Source organism: Ptychodera flava, chromosome 2, assembly GCF_041260155.1.
Source record: "Ptychodera flava strain L36383 chromosome 2, AS_Pfla_20210202, whole genome shotgun sequence".
In the NCBI taxonomy this organism is placed as follows: Eukaryota; Metazoa; Hemichordata; class Enteropneusta; family Ptychoderidae; genus Ptychodera; species Ptychodera flava.
The window spans coordinates 12,148,500-12,171,205 of record NC_091929.1 but is presented as its reverse complement, the minus strand read 5'-3'; the positions used below and the strand labels follow the sequence as shown (position 1 = coordinate 12,171,205).

At 36.0% G+C, this 22,706-nt stretch overlaps 1 protein-coding gene and 1 long non-coding RNA gene across 2 annotated transcripts in view; one reads left to right on the top strand and one right to left on the bottom strand.

Moving 5' to 3' along the window:
- LOC139114700 (uncharacterized) overlaps positions 1-22,706 on the bottom strand; it is a 426,568-nt gene that overhangs the window by 360,249 nt on the left and 43,613 nt on the right. The gene's annotated exons all lie outside the window — the stretch shown is intronic.
- On the top strand, positions 19,658-22,119 carry LOC139147195 (uncharacterized). Its single transcript, XR_011555667.1, has 3 exons — positions 19,658-19,734; positions 20,190-20,418; positions 21,936-22,119. It is a non-coding gene; the product is annotated as an uncharacterized lncRNA (long non-coding RNA).

Genomic DNA, 22,706 nt, shown 5'->3' with positions numbered 1-22,706 from the left:
AACTCAGTAAGCAGTGGTCAGATTTGGTTGAAACTTGGTATGCAGATTTTTTTAGGTATTCTAAAGTATGTGTGCAAAAATTGGGATGAAATTTGCATGTTTGTATTTTTAGGTTATTTTTTCCGTTTTTAGTCAAAAAATCTTGTTCTCTGAAATCGCTCATCTGATTGCTATGAAACTTCATATTCATGTTCCTCAGAATGACCTCAGTCATGCTTGTGCAAATTGTATTGATATTGTCATATTTGTAATTTTGGGGCAATTTTCATAATTTTTTATAAAAAAAATTTTACCCAAAAACTACTGATTTGATAGCTTTGATATTTGGTATACAGGTATCTAAGATTAATCCCAATATAATGTATTGAAGGTATGTTGAACTGGCATTTTTTTATTTTGGGGCAATTTTTGCCTTTTTTGGTCAAAAAATTTTTCTCCTAAAACTTGTGATCTGGTAGCTTTGATATCTAGTGTACAGGTTCCTAGGGTTTATGTTAATTTGATATATTTAAAATTAGGATGAAATCTGCAATTTTGTATTTTGGGGGGCAATTTTTCTCATTTTTGGTCAAAAAATTTGTTTCTCAAAATTTACCAGTCTGATTGCTTTGATATTTAGTAAACAGGTTCTTAGGGTTTTTGTTAATAAGATATATTGAAATTAAGTTGAAATCCGGAATTTTGAATTTTTGGGGCAACTTTGCAAAACTTTCAGTTTTACTGGGATATCTTTCATTTTGTATTTTTAAGATTTTTTGGTAATTTTATACCTACTGGAACTAAGAGTATATAATGTGGTGATTTAGTAAGCATTTGATATGGTAAACTGTATCTGGTGTTGAAATGCAGTAAAAAATCCTGGCAGAGTTTGAAAAAATTCCAAACAAATAAATAAAAAATCAGCCAGAGAAGGTTTGACAAAACGAAAAGATGGAGAGTGGGGAAAAAAGAATGTACAATGGATCGGATAAAAAAGATACTGTAATGTACCTCATCGATCTTCCAGACACCGTCCCTTATCAAATAGTCCACCCCGATGTATTTTTGTGCGCAATTAACCATGCAGTGTATTTTAGTTTAAGATGTCAAGTTAGGTAAGGATTTGAAAGGGATGGTCAAGTTCACCACAGTTTAATTTTATCTCTTGTTTCATCATCCTTGTGTAATTGGTTAAGTTTGTAAGTTGTTCCAGATGTTGATGCACCAGCTGTTCTGGAAGAAAACAATGTTTACTTTTCCGTGTAGGGTTCTGAGTTGATGATTGTATGTTGAAATTTCTCCATGTATCTGGTGTATAGGCAAAGTGTAAACATTGATTGCATGTTATGTATTTCAGTCTTTGTCAAATATTGTAAATGAAAATCAAGAACAGTTTACTGTGTACTTGTAAAAGATAACATATTTGTCAATACATAAACTGCCTTTCAGATTGATTGTCTTAAGATTATCACAGGAGTAGAAAAGGAAAAGAAACTAATCAACTAATCAAATCGCTGTAACATATTCACTCTCAGTGCCTGTATAGGTCTATACTTAACTATTTTATCATAACATTCAGCTGTTCGTTATCTCCATGAGCCAAGGCACACTTGGGGTCAATGTCATCACTCTGATAACTATATGGGAGCGAACAGTGATGTTGTCACTATTTTTTATTTTTATGTTCAAGGATGATAGATGCCTTTTAGACACTTTCAGATTTTTTTTCTCAATTGAAGAAGTCCCAAACCCCGACAAAGTATTTTCTGAGATCCCTTATATAGAGAAATCCGACCGAGCACAGTACATGGTCATTATTTGCATAAGAGTCACGTGACAAGCGTTTTGCTGACCCTTACAAAAACGGTCCGCCTTAAGCGAACACGCTGCAAGCTTTCCAGTTGAAATTTGTTCATTGACAAGCCTTGACAATATCCTTCAAATCCGTGTCTGCGATAATTTCTCGGCGTCTCCACTCAAATTATTTGGCGTGAGAATTACAATTCCTTGAAAAGCACCTTAGTCTAACACCTTCAAGAGCACAAAACAACAACAACAACAACAATAACACAAATGAATATAAAGTAAATCGCAAACACTGATTTTGAGTTCATCATGTTTCCAATACACAGTGTGAATTTCAAGCAGCTGGTGTGTGTGAGCCCGAATTCAAGAGGTGCCAAAGAAGGCTACCTCATTCACACATTGAATTCGAGAAAAACGCAAAATAACTGTTTTGTTACTTTGATGCCACGGTTTTTGATAATTAAACGTGCATTTTCCTAAACACGGGCATATTTTGTTACCTAGTGATAATATCGACCGGGAATGACATTTGTTCAAAGAAGTCATCCGAGGAAAATAAAATAAATCGCGGAAAACTACCGATTTTTGGAGCCCCCGTTTCGGCATGTCTGCACAGCGAATGGCTTCAGCGGGAGAAAACAATGACGTCAGCAGTCATTACTTATATCGGGAGTGTCCTAAATTTATATTTAAATAAGCTTACCTGCGTTCCCTAGATAAACCATAGACAATAGAGGATGCAACGCGACGTAGACTTGATACTATCGGACTAATTGTTGAACCTCCTACCACAATCATAATTATGGGTATTTTCGAGATATAAGCTTACATTGTATCATTAAGGTTTTCATACGAAGTTTGGTGGGTACCGACTAATGTTTCCGTATTTTGACGAGTAGCGCAGCAACTTTACCGTCCTCAACAAACAGCTCATTATAAATCCCATCAACATGTATGTTTAAATTATGTAGCGATAACTGTCCCAGCCACACAATCTAAATTTTCAGCCATGTAATTTCTTGGCTGTATGTAGACTGGCCAAAAGTTTGTCTCACAAGAGGTTTCATTTATTCATGCATGTAAATCTCTACGCACCTTCGCATCAAAGGAAAGCTTGTGACCCATTTTTGAAGGGTCACATCTCCAAACAACTTTGTAGCAAACAGTCTGAACTGAATGGTGCCATTAAAAAACGAGTTAGTAATAAACTCTCCGATTTTTCTGGCTTTGTTAGTGTGTTCTTGGCCAGATAACGATCAATGACCGTGGAATTGTCTGGAGCAGCAGGATGAAAACCATTTTGTTGTGTGGCTCGGGTAAATTTATTTATCTGTCTGTTTTTGGCTCGTAAAATGCATTCGCCGACATTTCAACTTTGGTCAAACAACAACTTGATCGCGGGTCTCGGAGAGTTACGATGGCGACTTGTTCTTAAATTTTCTTGCGAATCCGTGACCACGGGGATATTAACAGAATGCGTTATTCTTAAAAACCCACAACGTTAATTTTTGTACAAATAACGAAATACGGGTCGTGTACTTCGGTTCAACACTAAAATATCGCCTTCTTTGACATGTTGAAACCAGAAATGGCATCGTTCGTTCGTGACTGCTGCCCGTTGCGTTGAGGTACGGAATAACGAGAGCAGTGGATAGGCCAGCAGCACTTCTCAGCGTGGTTGAGTTCATCTACGCGATAAACCAGTTGTCGATTCGAAATGGCAAGTTCGGCGATGATGTAATTTTTCGAGTTAACGTAATTATTTTTGTATTTTTGTTTTGTTTTATGTTCCTATAAAAGTCTTGCCAAAGTTTAAAGTGCGTCAAACAAAAATTGGAAATATTTCATATGGACACGAATTTGGACTGTAAATTATTGTATACTTTAAATCGAGATGGCCTTTAACCCATCATCTGATCAGTGCTACATGCATGTGCCGCGAATGTCTGCTCAAAGAGTGACCGTGGTCTGGTTTTTGAATTGCTCTTAGGGATTTGATACAAATTACAGCTGGGGGGGGGGGTTTCGCCATTTTTCGCACACGCATTTTTGAAGGGTCATAAAAATTTGTGCAAGCCTACGGGGGAGGGTCACCTTTTTATGCATCAAAGCTGAAATTGCATGTGCACGTATTGAAGAATATGGAATACTGAAAAAAGAAAAAATACCTCTGGCACTTTCATTTTCTGCCGTTCCATTTTCGGCGCGCACTCTGGGTGCAAGTTTAAGGGTATAATAAACAATGCATTGATGATCCAAGCAGCCACATTGATTTAAGTTGTCAAAAAGTGTGCAAAACTGTCCCCTTTGATGACTCTTTCAAGAAAAATTAACATCATTTTTTGAAGTTAATTTTTAAAACAATCATGTTGAAGTGCTTTTAAACTGATTCACACAGCCTGAGTGTCAATATGCAGAAGTATTTTGGTATATTGACATTTTGATAGAAAGTGACAGCAGTATACATAACACATATGTAGATTATGATGATAGACCAAATACTGCAAAATATTAAGATGTAAAAACAATATTGTCTGTTTAAGAGTGTGCGGTTACAATTGCAGCCATTGTTAAACGTTTTGCATTAGGAATTTTTGAATTCTTGTATATTAGAATAATCAAATATTAAGGGAAAATGATGGAGTCACAATGCTTGATTTTCTACATACGTACGTTGAAAAGTCAATGTTTTTCACGAAATTCAAGTATAATCAATATATAAAACAATTAATTCCAAGTTCATGCAGTGAATAAAATGTTGACATTCTCATCGTTCAATAACACAAAAGTAAAAGTTTGAACGGTAGAGATTCTACTTTACATGAAAAAATGTGTGAACAAATGGATTTTTTCTCACCAAATTTTGCCAATATTTCACCAAAAATTTCAGAGATTCAAAGTCTTATTTGTACAATATTTCAAAACTTCCAGTATTGTCAATTTGGTAAAACTTTCAAAAGTAGCATCCAGGTCATATATGTCTTGGACTTTTTTATGACATTTTCTTCGGTAGGTGACCGTACTCAGCTTTTCACTGGATGGCAGCGTATAGCCAGGGATTCACAATATGCATACTTTCTCATGGTCGTCATTTATTGGTGCTTTTCAGCGAGTTCAATCGACCCGACCATATTCGGATTAATTTGCTAAATCTTAAAGTCCATTGAATACATTTTAAAAGTAATCCATTTAGGAATATGGTTCTACAAACTCTGACATTTCTATAACCACAACAGAATAATTATCCCTGCGTCAAAAGAGGTAGTGTCTGACATCTGCAAGCAGAACAGCGCAATATATTTTATTATTTTTTTTTGTGCGTAAAACCCTTAAATATGCAGCTATATATTTGAGGAAAAGGGCTTGAATCATTTTGAAGGCATTAATTGCGGAATAAAAATAAAAATAAGATTTCAATCGCGATTTTTCCATCCTGCACGCAGTGTTGGCCTGCCACAAATAATTTTTGTTAGATAGCACACGTACGACTACATACAGATCGACAAATTTCCACTTCGGTGATCATTTAAGCAGATACTATTCATTGCTTCTAATTACTTTCTTAATCATCCGCGATGAAAGTAATTTACTGATAATATTATGAGAAGGCTAAGACAGGATAATAATTAATACCATACTGATGAAACCATCACATTTCTCACTCTTATGTTGCTGGGCAACAAAAAACAGTGTGTGTAGTAGACCAACATTACACGCACAAAAGAGAGACACGGATGTTATAACTCACGCCGCTGCTTACGCTTGCAAAACAACTTCCATCATTGTGAGCGTATGCCTTCTTGTTAAGGTTCGGTGACTTTAAACATATTCGAAAAACATGGAATTCAGCAGTATTTTCAAACTTTCCATGCAAACTCGACGCGAAGAAAGAATGACTAACTTGAAGACGGACGACACAGTGTGGCCAGCTTGGATAACAAGGCAATACTAAGTAGTATGATGCGGTATTATTGTACATGGCGTACTGCAGTGCGCATTTTAAAAAGCAAGATTCATATATTCATGTCCCCAATACTGCCTGCTCCTTTACTAAATACGTAGATATTTTTCCCTGATATATTTCGTTGTTCGGCGAAGGAAAATACGAGCGACCATAGGGACCGTTGAGTGACGTAATGATCGTGACACTACGGGTCGAAGTCGAGTGGTGATATGATCATTACGTCAAGAGCATTTTCCGAGCCGAACGACGAAAACGTTGTGGAAATAATGTACTTATCACATGCACAAGCCAAGAATTTATCATTTTTTTGCAAAATAGGAGTTTCTCACAACAATTCCGCATTTGAACTTTCGAAATGCTTTTAGAATAAAATCAATATTTGTAGCCGTCGGTGGCGTGAGCGAGGATTACGGCGCTTACGGAGTGTACGGAGCAAATGCCAGATGACCTCACACAACACGTACCTTTCGCGAAGTTATACACGATTTCAAATATAGCATAGGGCTAGAGATTTAATTGGATAAATTACGCTGTTTTTTAGAAATCAGCTGAAAGTCTCAACAGCGCGAACATTGTATAACGTCGCGCCCGATAGTACGCAATACAAAATCCACTGTAATGCGACCAAAAATAATTTACGTTATTCCTTCGGAATCTACGAGCGTTACACCCTTATATTTTCGTCGTTCAGAATATTGTTGTCATAGTCTATAAAAAATATTTATTTCATTACTTGTCTTTTTGAGTCTCAGCGTCCGCCCAGCCTTGCATTTGAAACCGCATGTTTACTGCATGAAAATATTCTGTGCGTCGAAAGTTCTTGCGGCGTTGGGGTCTGTACGGATATGAACCCCTATATTGGTAACAAAACTAACTCAGGACTCAAAATTTGCTAAGTGGAATTTTGTCAGACCCTAAAAAATCATACTAATTTTTACAAATTTCACGTCAGACGAATTTTGATCGCAGGAGAAATACGGGCAGCCATTTTGTTTGTTCACATCATTGACGAGCACATCGAAGATCCGATGCAAAAAGGTTCCGATGCACCAAATTTGATGACACAGACGCGGGTTGTCGTGACATAGAACGACCAGAGCATAAATCCTGGTATTTTCTGTTCAGAGACGACAAACGTGGCTTGTGCGTGTGATAATGTATAATAATACCATATATTTTATAGCAAAAGATATAATGAAAATGTAAATCTTTCCCCTATTGTCTGATAGAGGCCAGGTCGGGCCAATGTACAATGTCACAGATTTACCTTCATGATGTACATTGCTACCAATCAACACAGTAAACAAAATACATTTCTTGGCCACTCTAAGAAAATAAAACAAAATCATAAAATATTTAACAGAGAAGACTTACCATGTAATTCCTTGACTCTTATCTTCCATGCACTTTGCAAATAATATCATTTTAACAATGTAATTTGCAGCAAAATCAGGAAGACTATCTAATGTGACTACAGTGTACATCTGATCTGTATTTTGTATGAAAAGAGTTTATTTCTAATATCTAGGGGATTCACCCTAACTCGCTCTTAGCAGTGCACCCCCTTCCGTCAAAAATTGTATAGTCCAACTGGACCTTACAGTCATATCTTGAAGAAACACATACACCATACTTATGCACGTAATTACAGTCTGAGTCTATAATTAAATGGATCCGCTAACATGGTCCAAAATCTCGACATGTACAATAAACCCACAAATGTAATTCTGCACGGAATCTTAAACTCCAGAAATTCTGCGGGATTAGTGTGTCCGACAGATATTCCGTGGAAGAACAAACGAGGGACCAAATTAATGTCAGCATCCCACAGGGTTCAAGAACTGAAAGCAGAAATTTGCAAAGAAACCAGTGCCAATAATTTATACTAACTGCATTTCACCGATTTCGGGGTCCTTTGAAGATCATGACCTTGGGGAACCTCGATATACATGACATCATTCAAATCTAGAACTACATGATATTCCTAATCTCAGAAAACGTTTGGTCTATACTTGCCCCTCTCACGTGCTGTATCTTGCCTCAACTACTGAATCCAATAAATATTTTTCATGCATGCATTATTGGAGAGTCGTTTGTGAAAAGGGACTTACTATCTACTACTCTCTGTGCGTCAGCTCAACGTTTACAGGGTGCGGTGATCAGAGTTGGTAACAATGACGTCATTGCTGACAACCAACAGTGCGGAGAAACCATAACAGCGGACGAGATCAGCTCCAATGAGATGATAGAAGTTGAATGCTGTCTGGAAGGTCGTTTTGTCTCTGTGCAACTAGAAAACATTACTGGCATTCTCACCCTCTGTGAAGTGGAAGTGTTAGGTGAAGGTAAAATGAAAATATTTATGATCATCTATGCACGCTATTAAGAAAAAAAATGTCAGTTATTATTTCAATGAAGCAATGGATCTTTATAAACGATAATTAGAAGTGAAAACATTTTGAATTAAGTCAATATTCTAATGTTCTTCTCGGACATACCTGAGGTTCAGTAGGTAGTGGACATTGTGTCGTCTGTTGTTAATATCGATACGAATTGTATCACTCATATATACTTAAGCGCAGTGATAAAAATAAACAAACAAACAAACATTACTTTGTACACTAGATGACATAAATGTACGGCTTTAAGGTAGTATGCGCCTCGAAAGTAAGACTTAAACTTTTTCAAAAACTGTCCTCAAATAAACTTTAAACCATTCTCTTTCCAAAGCAAGAACAAAAATTAGGTGCTAACATACAAAGATTGGTACCAGGTAATAAAATAATCGAGTATTTACCGATGTTTGAAATTCAAAATGGCACAATCTCTGTGTTAACTTTATGGGAAAAATCAAGTTTAGATTTCTGAAAACTAAAACGTTTGAAATCTTTTGTACTTAAAGAGATTCAAAGTGAGCCCAAACAAGAGATAGATGAGAGAAGCTTTGTAAGAATTTGATAGTCCCGATATCTGTCTCGGGCGCATGCATCCTTAATCGACTTGATGCCACTGTTTAGTCAGCACCGACTTTTTGAGAGCCACTCTTCAATAGCCGTACTGATATCATTCAGGGACTGAAACTAACAAGTATCTAAAGGGTCAGTGGTTGTAATTTATGATTTTGTAAGTATATTGATATTTAATGTCAACTACACTTTCCTTTTTAAGTCGCCAAAAGCATATTAAGGTACACAGTAATTGGATTTTTAACTCAGCCGGTAAATGTGTGAACTGTATTTGTCATTTTGAATTTAATGTAATCAACAACAGTGCATTTACGCGACCTTGTAGATGTTTTGTTGATAAGCCACACTTTTGCAGTGTAGATATTTTGATATGCTATGATATTAGAACAAAAACTTGTAGTTGGTATACAAACAAAAACGTAAAAAAACATCGAAAGTTACAGTTACTGACCCTTTAAGTGAAAAGTCAACTTAATCTATTGAATGTTTCCGTTACGTTAATAACCCTATTTTGATACTCAAAGTTAAATATTTTTTCAATTTGTTATTAAAGCGAAAATAGGGGACCATGACGGTCACACCATAAGCTGTTAGGTATGGGCAAAGGCGAGAAAATACTTATTAACTAACAAACAAAAGAACATCATCTTAATTGGCGAACGTATTGTATGCGAGATATACATTTCCAAGAATAATGTATGTAAATTGTTGTTCTCAGATTTGTATATATAGGCTGTGTCTTATTCACCGATGGCAAGGTCGACCACTCATTTAGAAATCACATGATATAATTTTGTTCCTACAATCGTGAAAGTGCTCTGGTTCATATCAGTATAGATACACTGACAGTGTGTATTTTAAGAGCACTGACATGCGCGTATTTGTCGTCTACTGCTCGTCTGGTGATGAAAAATTATGTAAAAATCCTGTATTGATTATTTAAAGCAATATTTAAGTTGTAGAAGTTTAAATGAATCCCATTTTATGCATAAGGTAGTATTTTGCAAATAGAAAGTTGATGTTTTATCATGACACGTTCATTGGTCCTAACATCTCGAGTATCATGTCATACCTGTATATACAGCGATCTCATCGGTCAAGACATAGAAACATTTCAATATTAATTCAATTGTCACAGAACAGACATGAGCTCCAAGTTAGATAAAAATCCCTTGTGTATTATGTTTCATGCCAGAATTCATGATTTCAGTACACTGTTATAGTGTTACTGACAGTGACATCAACCCTTCTCACCTACAGATGTACAAGTCTGTTTTGGTCATTTTATTCCACATCTTTGCTCTCTATGGCACATACATACTTGTTATGAAGTGGTGAAGATCACGCGGTATACCCGTCACTTGGTTTGGTTTGTTGATTAAATCATGGTCGGTCACGGGGCCCGACTTAACTAAGGAAATTTTCTGACATTGTTGAGGCACATGGCACGGTGGAATAACAAAATATAGATTCAAAAGTAAAAACGTAAACTTCCGCTTTCGTGCGAGAAATGTGTTTACCTGCCAAAGTTTCTAATTTTCAGCAATGATATGACTTATACCTTTTTACTCCTTTGACATATGTTGTAAAAGAGACATATCTTGATATATTCTGCGTCTTTCTCAGTGACATCTCTTTACAGATGTTACCGTGAAGAGGCACAACTAACATGTGCTACCGGGACGATTCATGTTTTATCGGCAAACTATGGACGGACACGGAGTGATGTCTGTCACACTCTCGGGACAAGCTACATGGGGTACTACGCCAATACTGATTGTAAAGAAACCAGCAGCCAAAGTAAAGTATCAACACTATGCGACGGAAGAACGTCCTGCAGTGTTGGCGCCGTGACTAGCATCTTCGGGGACCCTTGCGGTGGGATATTAAAGTACTTGAATGTTTCCTATGCATGCCTCTCGGACAGGTCAAATTGTCCTACGCCAGCAAAACAGGTGAGTGTTCAGCATTAAAGCAGTGGTCTACGATGACTGTTTTTTTTGGATTAGTATCTTCTCCGACTAATCAAACACGAGTCATTATAAATGTTACATTCGGTTTATCGCTGTCTACACAAATTTATTTCGACCATTTAGTAGCTTTAGTTTACATGACAGAAATAGGATAATGCATACTAAGGAACTGGAAACAAATTACAGGGGGGTGGGCCGGTGTTTTTCGAAACACCGCTGCGTCAAAAATAGTGACCCTTCAAAAGTTCATGCACAAAAATTAGTGACCCTCCCCTTATCCGTGCATGAAAATAATGACCCTCCCCTGTTACTCAATACCCCCCAACAAACCCGCAATGTGTTCAAGACCCCCCTTCTGACTTGCTATACTTTTGAAATCCCCATCCCAAAAGGAAGGCAAAATGTGGCTGATATAACGCTTTGTCCAAAAAATTTCAAATCATATGTGTGTGATAATTCATGTAAATGTACTTTGCTTGAAGTGTCAGGTAAAAAGTGCATGCGTGTACAAACAATGTAATTTTTAGATTTCATCGATAATGTTGATTCACTATACATGGTAGTTGACTATAACGTGTATTTTCCAATATAAAACTAGCAATATCTGTTCATCTATAGATGTTTAATAACTGATATAAATATACTTGATTAGCATGGGTTGTTTACAAGTGCACATGTGAACAAGATATTTGATTTTGGAATTTCACTCAAAATGTTGATCCACTATACATGGGAGTCTATGACAAAACTGTAAAAAAATTCCTTCACAATTAATAATATGCACTTTTTGTGCATATATGGACCCTGAATAATTGACATAATTGTACTTGATTAGAAGAGGGTGGTAACACGTGCATCTGTGTACAAGAACTTTTTTTTTTGAATTTTGCATTAAAAGTTCATCCATTATACATTGTAGTCTATGACTAAACTAAGAATAATTGTTTCAAAAACACAAAACTTGGCAAATCTGTCTATTTATGTACACTTGATTATTGGTATAAATGTTCATGATTAGACTAGAGTAGTTTCAAGTCTATGGTTGTGCAAGAAATTTGATTTTGGCATATCACTGAAAAGTTGATTCACTATACATGGCAGTCTATGACAAAACTATGAATAATTTTTTCCCAATACAAAACTAAGTAAATCTGTGCATTTATGTACACCTAATTATTAGTATTAATGTTCATGATTAGACCAGAGTGGTTTCAAGTCCATGGCTGTGCAAGAAATTTGATTTTGGAATTTCACTGAAATGTCGATTCACTATGCATAGAAGTCTATGACAAAACTATGAATATTTTTTTTCCAATACAAAACTAAGTAAATCTGTGCATTTGTGTACACCTAATTATTAGTATTAATGTTAATGATTAGACTAGAGTGGTTTCAAGTCTATGGTTGTGCAAGAAATTTCATTTTTGAATTTCACTGAAATGCCAATTCACTATGCATGCATGTCTATGACAAAACTATGAATATTTTTTTTCCAATACAAAACTAAGTAAATCTGTGCATTTAAGTACACCTAATTATTAGTATTAATGTTTATGATTAGACCAGAGTGGTTTCAAGTCCATGGTTGTGCAATAAATTTGATTTTGGAATTTCACTGAAATGTCGATTCACTATGCATAGCAGTCTATGACAAAACTATGAATATTTTTTTTCGAATACAAAACTAAGTAAATCTGTGCATTTATGTACACCTAATTATTAGTATTAATGTTAATGATTAGACTAGAGTGGTTTCAAGTCCATGGTTGTGCAAGAAATTTGATTTTGGAATTTCATCGAAATGTTGATTCACTATGCATTGTAGGCTATGAGGAAACTACAAATAACTCATAGGTTCTCTGATCCTAAATTGTTATTCAAAAGTTGTTCGACCTGAAGCTTCAAGTTGTTATTGATGACATTTTGCACTATTCTGAATAGTTTGTATTCTGTCAATGTCCTCAAAAATAAAAAATGTACATACAGCGACATGAACATTTGACACCGACCTATACCCAATGTATTGCCAATGGGAGAATGATATCAAATAAGTGATCTCCCAAATTGTTATTGAAAGAGTCATAATAGGGGACAATTATGCACAATAGAGGAGTTGGATAAGTAGAAATCATGACAACTTAAATCAATGTGGCTGCTTGGATCATCAATACATTGTTTATTATACCCTTAAACGTGCGCCCTGAAAATGGAAATGGCAGAAAATGAAAGTGCCAGGAGGTATTTTTTCTTTTTCAGTCAGTGAGTATCCATATTCTTTAATACGAGCACGTGCAATTTCAGCTTTGATGCATGAAAAAAGGTGACCCTCCCCCATAGGCTTGCACAAAATTTTATGACCCTTCAAAAATGCTTGCGCGAAATATGGCGACCCACCCCCAAAAAACACCGGCCCACCCCCCCCTGTAATTTGTGTCCAGTCCCTAAACGCTCGGTATCGACAATCGGGAATTGAGTGCAGTCCTCGAAAGCACTCAACGCCTCAAATTTCCAGAAAGCTGTTCTATGTGACGATCACCGTGTTTATATGACCGACATTGCACTCAGTTTAGTTCTTCAGGTCGAAAGTCCTCATTATCTTAATATAGTCCCCAGGGGTTGGGCAGGCTTGAGGTTCTTTGTGCAACGGTTTATTTTAGTTTCTTTTATTAATTTTGACTGTGACATTTCAAATAAAGATTTCGACTCCAAATCGTCTGACTGCCTTCTTTATTACCTACAAGACCTTTTCTCCTCTCCAGTCTGGGTCAATACCACTTTAATTACTCAGAAAACAGTGCACATTTATTAATCGGCTGTTTGTATCAGAGGGTAGTAGATTTAGTCAACACCATAGCAGTCCATCACGCAGTAAAAGACTTACTTGTATGTATGTCTGTATGTCTGTCTGTCTGCACGTCGATACGTCTGTCTGCACGTCTATACGTCTGTACGTCTGTAAGTGTCTGACTGTAAGTCTGCCTGCATAGCAGGGTCTTCAATATAATGCTCAAATTTCCTTTCTGCTCTCATTCTATTCCTACATTATTTCTTATAAAGAGATCAACACAACATACCTAGGCCTAGTTAATGTTTTGACCGTGTCACATCTACATTGAATCACTTAACGAATTTTTCTTCCTTATATGCATTCGTTATAGGCCAAGTCAAACCAATGATTAAGGATATCAATGACACGTTGTCAAACATGACAACAGCAAAGGTACGGAATGGAAAAGATAATCAGCCAGGCAATAACGTTGTATAAAAACTTGTCTTTCTATAAAAGGAGGTGAACTGTATAAACATAAAACTTATCAAAGCACAGGAATCTAACATCTTACTAGTAAGACGACGAGAAGAATTAACATCATACTAATAAGAAGACGAGAAGAATTAAAAACTCTATTTTTGGATGAAGTGAAATCGTTAAAAAATCATACCAGTTCGTTCCAAAGCAATCAATCTATAATTGATGCAAGTATGTTACTGGGTTGTTGTCTTAATTAAGACTTACATCACTCATAAAAGAAGCTGCACTGGTCTTTAAACGTGCCATACTTTTTTTTTACTGAATTATGTTACTTGGTCGTGTCTAAATTAGAATTACATGACTGTTAAAAGAACCTGCACTGATCTTTAAAAATTTTATACTTTTATTGTAGATAATTGAGCATTTTGGAGAACTATCCGAGGCGATCACAGGACTTATTGTTGTATCGACAAACGAAAGCCAGTCAATAGCCAATGGTGAGTTTAATTAATACAAATGGTTGAAATCTTTTTTATGAATTTTAAGAGTGGGCAGACATAGACCACAGATAACTATTTCATCACATTGACATTTGTCTCACAGATATTTTACATGTCATGGATAGAAGTCTATCGATAGTGGAGTATTCAACATCAGAAAGCGAAAATAACGACGGGGACAGCGACTGGAATTCCTTTACTAACTCCTTGCTAAATTTAGCCGACAAGCTATCAAAGTTTGTTCTGAACAACACGGAGCCTGGCACAGGCCCTATTGAGTTGGCCACACCATCTATTATATTGAATTTGGAATGTGACTCTATAGACAGTCTTACAAATACATCTGTACAACTGGGAAATGGCAATGGCTTTCACATTCCAACTTGGGACAAGTTGTTTGCCAATCTTACGTCCGATCATGAAGTTAACAGGATCGTAAGTATATTTCCTGCCATTGATTCAAAACTATTCTTTGCAAAACAAAATAAAAATCAAGATGCACTTAAAACTTGACATGCTGCATGCTTGTAAGAGAATTAATAAATTAATGTAAAAAGCTGATTTGTTGTATATGGGAGATTTCCCCCGTCAGTCGGGATGATATTTTACAATAAAAGATAATAAATAAATAAAATAAAATAAAAATCCTCGCCGAAAGTGCATTTACCATCATTTAACATCATCCCCTTTATTGGAGTGACATTTCAGCGACGAAAGAAGTGGAATATGCTGTTATCAAACATGTCATATTGTTTGAAAATATCACACGTTTATATCTCAGAGTCTCTATACATCTGTCGTTAAAAGAAAGTGTAACAACCTGTATATTTTGTGGTATTATAGTGAGTTCAAGTAATACAGTGAGTTGTTGCTATATTCAGGACAAAATCGTCAAAAACGAAAGTTACGTTGAGATGGCCATTGTTTAAGTAACTGAACTTATCGTAGTGTATATGTTACAGGCAGGCCGGCGTAAAATTTAAATTTAGACTTCTAAAACTTTTTTTGAATGTACCGGAGAAAACTCAATGATTGTTACTTCTTTACACCCTGAATACCGGTATAAGAGAGACCCCTTGTGCACTTGTTCCTAAAAAACGATCAGGCGAAATGACATAATTTGCTCTATCAAATAGCCATGTAGGGCAAAGGACTTTATTGTTAGATGTAGTAAAATGCCATGATTGCTATTGTTGCCATTTGTCAAGTGGAGCCAGTGATTTGGTGACTGGTATGATATGTGTTTTAATCTTGTGGTTCCGCGTAAAGTAGACACCGTTTGATACTTTTCAAATTTTGATTTCTTGTTATTGTTTGAGGTACAGTTGAATTTGAGGTAGTATCTTCTAAAAAGAGCGCCCGAAGGGCATGTCAATGTGTACACATTGTAACTTTTACTTTGACGTTTTTTCAATCTTTGACCACTCCGTCACAAATTGCATGAGTCAATCCCTAATTGAAGGATTCCGAACTTTTTTAACTTATCAGATGATTAAATTCCGTGAAGCACATGGACGCTAACTATTGATGCATGCATAACTAAATAGAGAGGAAACTTTACCAATTATTCAGATGTTAAGTAAAATACGTATATTTATGGGCATTTGCGCACGTAAGTTTCTTTTTACAGTGGTCCATTCAGATTTCGAGTGTAACCTTTTGACGTGTTACGTAAAAGCAGAGTAGACCATTAGCATTCCTGCGATTCCATATGCTTCAACATAGGTTTTATCTACGTCATGATACTAACTCGTTTTTGAATGCTTAGAAGCAGTTGGTTACCCTACAAGATCCAGTTTTTTGCTCTTCATAAAGTCAGTGACTTTACTAACAGCACAACTACAAATTTATCAGCATGCGTCTGACCGTGTCTGTAGTCAAACTATACAAATCACGCTCCTTTGTCACTAGTTTTTCTCTGTTTGACGTCATCGTATAATAGTGCTTTTACGGAGCCATACAACATCGAGCTGACTTTCTCAAATGTTCGATGTACATGGATCAAAATTATTGTCGAAGATTTAAAAATATTCTCGCTATCCTCCTTTTATTTCCTTAGATTACTTTCATTTGATGAGTAAAACGGCTCATCGCCCTTCAGATATGCAAATGTTTACTTGGTGCTTTCATTCATGAATCCGATCAAGTTGAAATTTTGATACACCGAATGCCATTTTTACCAATCAGACGTACGGATTCGGTTACGTGAACTTGTCAATAATTGTCTCCCGCTGTCCCTAAGGAAGTCAGCCATCAGCTTGCAGGAAGGCCTCACAGCGGTAGCGCCTGGCAGCTATGGTATCATAACCAGAGTTACTTAGAACATTTTCAATTATATTTATGAAATGAAGGCAACAACAAGATCAAAACAGCGAAATAATTGGCATTGGAGCAATATTTACAACAGAAGTAATGTCAGCTTTTAAACTCGTCCTGGCAACTCAGAAATGCTGTTGTTACGATATAATTCCTATAGTTTTACCGGTTCAAATCTGTTGTATCGACGCATATTTGAGAATTTGAGTTTTGGCTTTGCTGGACTTTTTCAGTTTATTTGTTAATTACACATATTGTGAGGTACCATACATAAATGTATGATATTTTTTCTACTCTTACAGTGCCAACGTTTGAAGGGAACTTTGTTTCAACCGACGACCAACGGCAGTAGCAATGCAAAGACTGATGTATTGAGTTTGACCTTCACCGACAGAGATGGCAACGAGTTAAAAGGTAATCGTCTGACATATGTATCAAAATGGGAAATTATAGGCGTGGTTGCAAGTTCGTTTTTCCTAAGTGGAAGAGATACAATTGTTCTTCAGCTTCGAAATGATGCATGATGCATCCAGAACAATCGAAAGAATAACCCATGCTAGACACCGTTCCGGGGGGACTTATAGGTTTGGTCATGTCCGTGCGTGCGTGCGCGCGTGCGTGCGTCCGTCCGTTCACGCAGATATCTCAGACATGCCCTGGTCAATTTCTTTCAAACTTTGCACAAGGATAGTACCCTACCCCATACAGATGCACGTCGATTAATTTCACAATGCGATCAAATTTGGCCGTGTTAGAGGACTTTTTAGTTTTCACCTCCATAGACTCCCATGTATAAGGCAGTCTCCATAGACTCCCATGTATAAGGCAGTCCATAGACTCCCATGTATAAGGCAGTCCATAGACTCCCATGTATAAGGCCAAGAAAAATAAAAATATAGTTTCTCATCGTATTCATATTGCAAAAAGGATGCAGTGACACAGTTTTTAGTCCCCACGGATGAAGTCCAGGGGGCTTATAGATTGGGTCATGTCCGTCCGTGAGTCCATCCATTCACGCAGATATCTCAGATATTTTGACAAAATGTCACGTGACCTTGGTGACCTTTGACCTCAAATATATATATTTGTCCATAACTCAGTAACCACAAGTGCTACACCCTTCATATATGGTATGATGGGACAGCTTAATGACGCCACATATTGTACCTCATTAATTATGCGCATATCTAATTTTGAGCGAGCCAATAGAGCTAGAGGTCTGATTTTTGGTATATAGGGATAACTTAGCAATACAATTTTTTTTACAAAATGTCACGTGACCTCAGTGACCTTTGACCTCAAATATACATATTTGTCCATAACTCAGTAACCACAAGTGCTACACCCTTCATATATGGTATGATGGGACACCTTTTGATGTCACAGATTTTACCTCATTAATTATGCACATATCTAATTTTGAGCGAGTTAATAGAGCTAGTGGTCTGATTTTTGGTATATAGCAATAACTTAGCAATACAATTTTTTGACAAAATGTCACATGACCTCGGTGACCTTTGACCTCAAATATACATATTTGTCCATAACTCAGTAACCACAAGTGGTACACCCTTCATATATGGTATGATTGGAGACCTTATGATGCTTCATATTGTACCTCATTAATTATGCATATATCTAATTCTGAGCAAACCCATAGAGCTGGATGTCTGATTTTTGGTATATAGGGATACCTATAGGATATAATTTTTTGACCAAATGTCATGTGACCTCGACCTTTGACCTGTAATATACGTTTATGTCGATAAATATGTAACCACAAGTGCTATGTCCTTTATATTTAGTAGGGTTGGAGACCTTATGACAACACACGCTTTACCTCATTAATTATGCACAATCTAATTCTGGGCAAGCAAATAGAGCTAGAGGTCTGACTTTTTGGCATATAGGGATTAATGAGCAATACAATTTTTTTTTCAAAATATTACGTGACGTTATGACCTTTGACCTTGATTATACATATATATGCATAACTCAGTAACCACAAGTTCTATACCCTCTAATTCTGATAGGATATTAGACCTTAAGATGTCACATCTTGTACCTCGTTATTATGCGCATATGTATTTTTTTGGCGGGCCAATACAGCTAGAGGTCTGATCTTTTTTCTGGATTTAGAACCATAACTTACATATGCCTCATGTGTTTCAAATTGGGAACAAGACATAGACCTATGTGCCCATAGATCTGAACATATACACTCCAGTGATACTTCTTAATGACCACATTTCCCTGCCCCATCAAGACTAATACTCCTATTACAAGTGGGGACTATGTCATTGACAATGACTTGTTTCGAATGTCTTGTACTTATCAGTTTGAAATCACAATTCCTAAAATCTGACAATAAATGCAAAACACACGGTGTTTTTAAATTCACCTTCTTTAGACTTTTTCTTCACTGACTTTCCTGTGCGTCTTGATTGAACTTCGTCTTTCTGCGTATACCTCTATTTGGCTCTAAGTGTGCTGTAAGACGCTCGTAAAGTTACTGCAAGAAAAATAGTCAGTAATTACGACCATCTTATTTATTATTTATGACGTTTTTATTGTCTATAAATCGTGCTATTTACTCTTTTAATCTTCTTTTCTCTTGAGTTTTTGAATTTTTGTTTGCGTTGATAATTTGTTTATTTTCTCTTATGTAATTGTTTGTTTATTTATTTATTATTTATCTATTTATTAATTTATTTCTTCATTTATTTCATTATTTATTCCGTCATTTTTTTTGTAATTTACTTGTCACAATTCTACTGACTAAGTGTACTATAGTGCTTGTGATTTATATTCATCTGTAATATCGACGGTCTGTTATTTTTCATTGCTAAAAGTGAATAACACCGAGGAAGGCATCATAGTAACGTTTGCTACAGACCCGGCACCACTTGAAGATCAGATCCCAATTGCAGGTGACGACCTTGAAAGTGGTGATGTTACATACTTCGGATTCACCATTGAGGTTGGTAGAATTAAAACAAGATAAGGAATATTTAGAATGTTGTTTACGATTCCTATAGACTTCAAACCAGTGCTTATGCACTGGTTGAATATACAGATTAGAGGAATACACGCTTTTGGTGTCGTACTACATTCATAGTATTATCAAATCGTATTAACTTGTGTTAGCCCATTTAGGCTACTACAGGTTATTTATATTTTTGAGCAGTTCTCCAAAGGTACGGCATATGCGACAGCACAATGAACAGACATCATTTTTTTAGTCTGCTTGGTAAACTACAAACCTGAAAGAAAAGACTAATCTAATTAAATGGTTTATACAATCGTAGCTGCATTCTAATTTCCAAGTGAAAGCTGACTGCTAGTATCCATGCATTGCCATTGTGTATTTTTATTAAAATGACTATTTTTCACACAAATTCGCTAGCTTAGTTCATTCAACTTCGTGTTTGACAGATATCGAAACTATTTCATGCAGTCATCGTCTGGTTTGAAAATTCCTATGCCATATATGGAAATGCTACAGCCTATGTATTCAGTGAGGTGGTCGGTTATACTGATAATTATCGCGGCTACCAATTTTCTATTGACGTCAACTTTTTTGGTGAATATTCAACAATCTTCATACCAGAGCACTACTTCCTTAAGACTGGAGAGTATTATTTGACATTTACGATTCCAAAGGGTGAGTACACTTGGTCTTTCAAACCTGATGGTTTATACCATATTTCACACATCAAAGTCTATCCAAGTTTCTTTCTCAACTTAAACCATTTTGGTATGTTATAGGCATTGGTATTAACGACTAATGAATTGATAATCAGTGCCGCGGGAGTGTACACATGGGATAGCATGACATATAGCATTAGTGGTTCATGAAGCGAATTGTACCAAAATCGAGTGTATACCCATCTCCACGAAGGGCGTCATTGCTTGTATATGGCAACAATATTGGTGTTGATGGCTAAAAGGTGTACCTATAAGGCTATCGTCGTCGCATGGATATTAAGCGCCAGATACCGGGCATTATTAAGATTTTAAGGGAAGGACACAGTGCACTCATACTTGACAATGGCATTGGAAGCGAAGTGGCGCCACTGATTTACGGAAGTGAATTAACAAGGTTCTAGGCATCTGTAAACACATTATTCTATACGGTATATCACTTTTGTAACGATTGTCATGTATAAAATAATTTGTTTAGTGCTATGTGTATTTGTTTTTGCTACATAAATGCAAAAAATGGCCCTACAAGTCGTTCGAATTATAATACTAAGAAATATAAAATCTTATTTTTTTGACAATTTCTTTAGTATTTATGAGTTAAATTTTGATGGCTGTAACTGTATTATGAGAGACAAAACTCTATTTTTGAGTAAACTGTCTAATTTTAAAAGTTCAACTTTACTTTTAGTGGGCACAACTCTTATCAGGAGAACAAAACTAAATTCTGGTGGACCTAATTTTTGCATGCAGAACCCTCTACGTTTTGAGGGTTCAACTCTAACATTTTCCAGATAAAAATATTTATATATTATTTAATAAACTGTTTTAATTCCTTTAGGGGCTTGTTCATTTATTCAAGGAACAATATTTTTAAGTGAATTTTTTCTTTTACACTTGTAAATTTTAATTTCTAGTTGCACAACTTCTGTTACGTCGCTTTCTATTGTACTGACTAAGTATTTTGTGTGAAAGCGTAGTTTCAGGTTTCAGCGTACAAACTTTAAAGTTAAGTTAAGGTTAAACTTTTATTTTTATTAAAAGTTAAAGTTTATTTTGTTAAAGGTTACAGTTTGTTTTTGTTAAAAGTTTTAAAAAACAGTTTTGCCTAAGATAAAGTTGCCCGTACAGAATTAAATGTTTGCTTTGGAAAAATAAAATCTCTTAAACTATTAAAGATATTGACTCGAAAAATAAGAGTTGATCTTCTCAATAATAATGTTCCGTGTGACTTATAGGGGCCACCGTATATATGTCTCCCCATTAAGAGGAGACTCGTCTTCGCATGGGTACAATATTTTACTACGATGTGCTCTCAGCCAATCAAAACTACGCATAAGATGACTGACACGCTGAAAAAATATAATAATTAGACTAGGACAAACTTTGTAATGGAAAGTAAAAGCAATTTCAAGCGAATGATAACTTCCGTACTGGCGATTTTTGATTCATAGAGCTTCTCCATTCTGTATTCTTTAGATGTTGATGCCAATTTCTTAATGAGTGTCAAACAAGCCCGATGTGAATTTTTGAATGAAGATACTGGTATCTGGGATGACAACGGTTGCAAGGTAAAGAATAGCTTCGCTACTGTGTATTGTAACTGAAATGCAACTACGTAAATTGACTCCAAATGTCCGTAGGCATAGAGCGAGTTGTGTTTTGTAGTGGCATTACGCATCCAGAAATAAGTTTTCAAGTTTACTAATACTTTGCTCAAGTAATTACAAATCATGCTTTTTCACAATCCAGAACAAAATGTTTGGTCAGAGAAATAAATTACATCAAATGTGCCAATATTGCAATTCGAAATGACCGCTATTCTTTGCGCGTGCTCTAAGGGGTGACTTTCGATTCTTGAAGATATGTGATTGTGAAAACGAGAACTTTCTCTTTATTCTTAAAACGAATTTAGACAAACAGAAAAACAATATCGTAACTAAATTTGACAGTTAGGGCGTTCGTTAAAGAAGAACTTTTTACCTAAAAAGGGATAAAAACATGAAAAATGATTACGATGCAGACACGATAAATTTTTTTGTTGATGTATTAAATGTTTAGGTATCCAAGGACTCGAACATTACTCGAACTGTGTGCCTGTGCAATCATCTGAAATAACCAACTTACAACGTGTTGACTAACACATCCTTGCCTGTGTAGTGAACGACAACGCTAACGATACTCATTGACAACGGGTCAACAGTATTTCGTTTGTAAAGATCCTTGAATCTATCTTCATGACCCTGTACC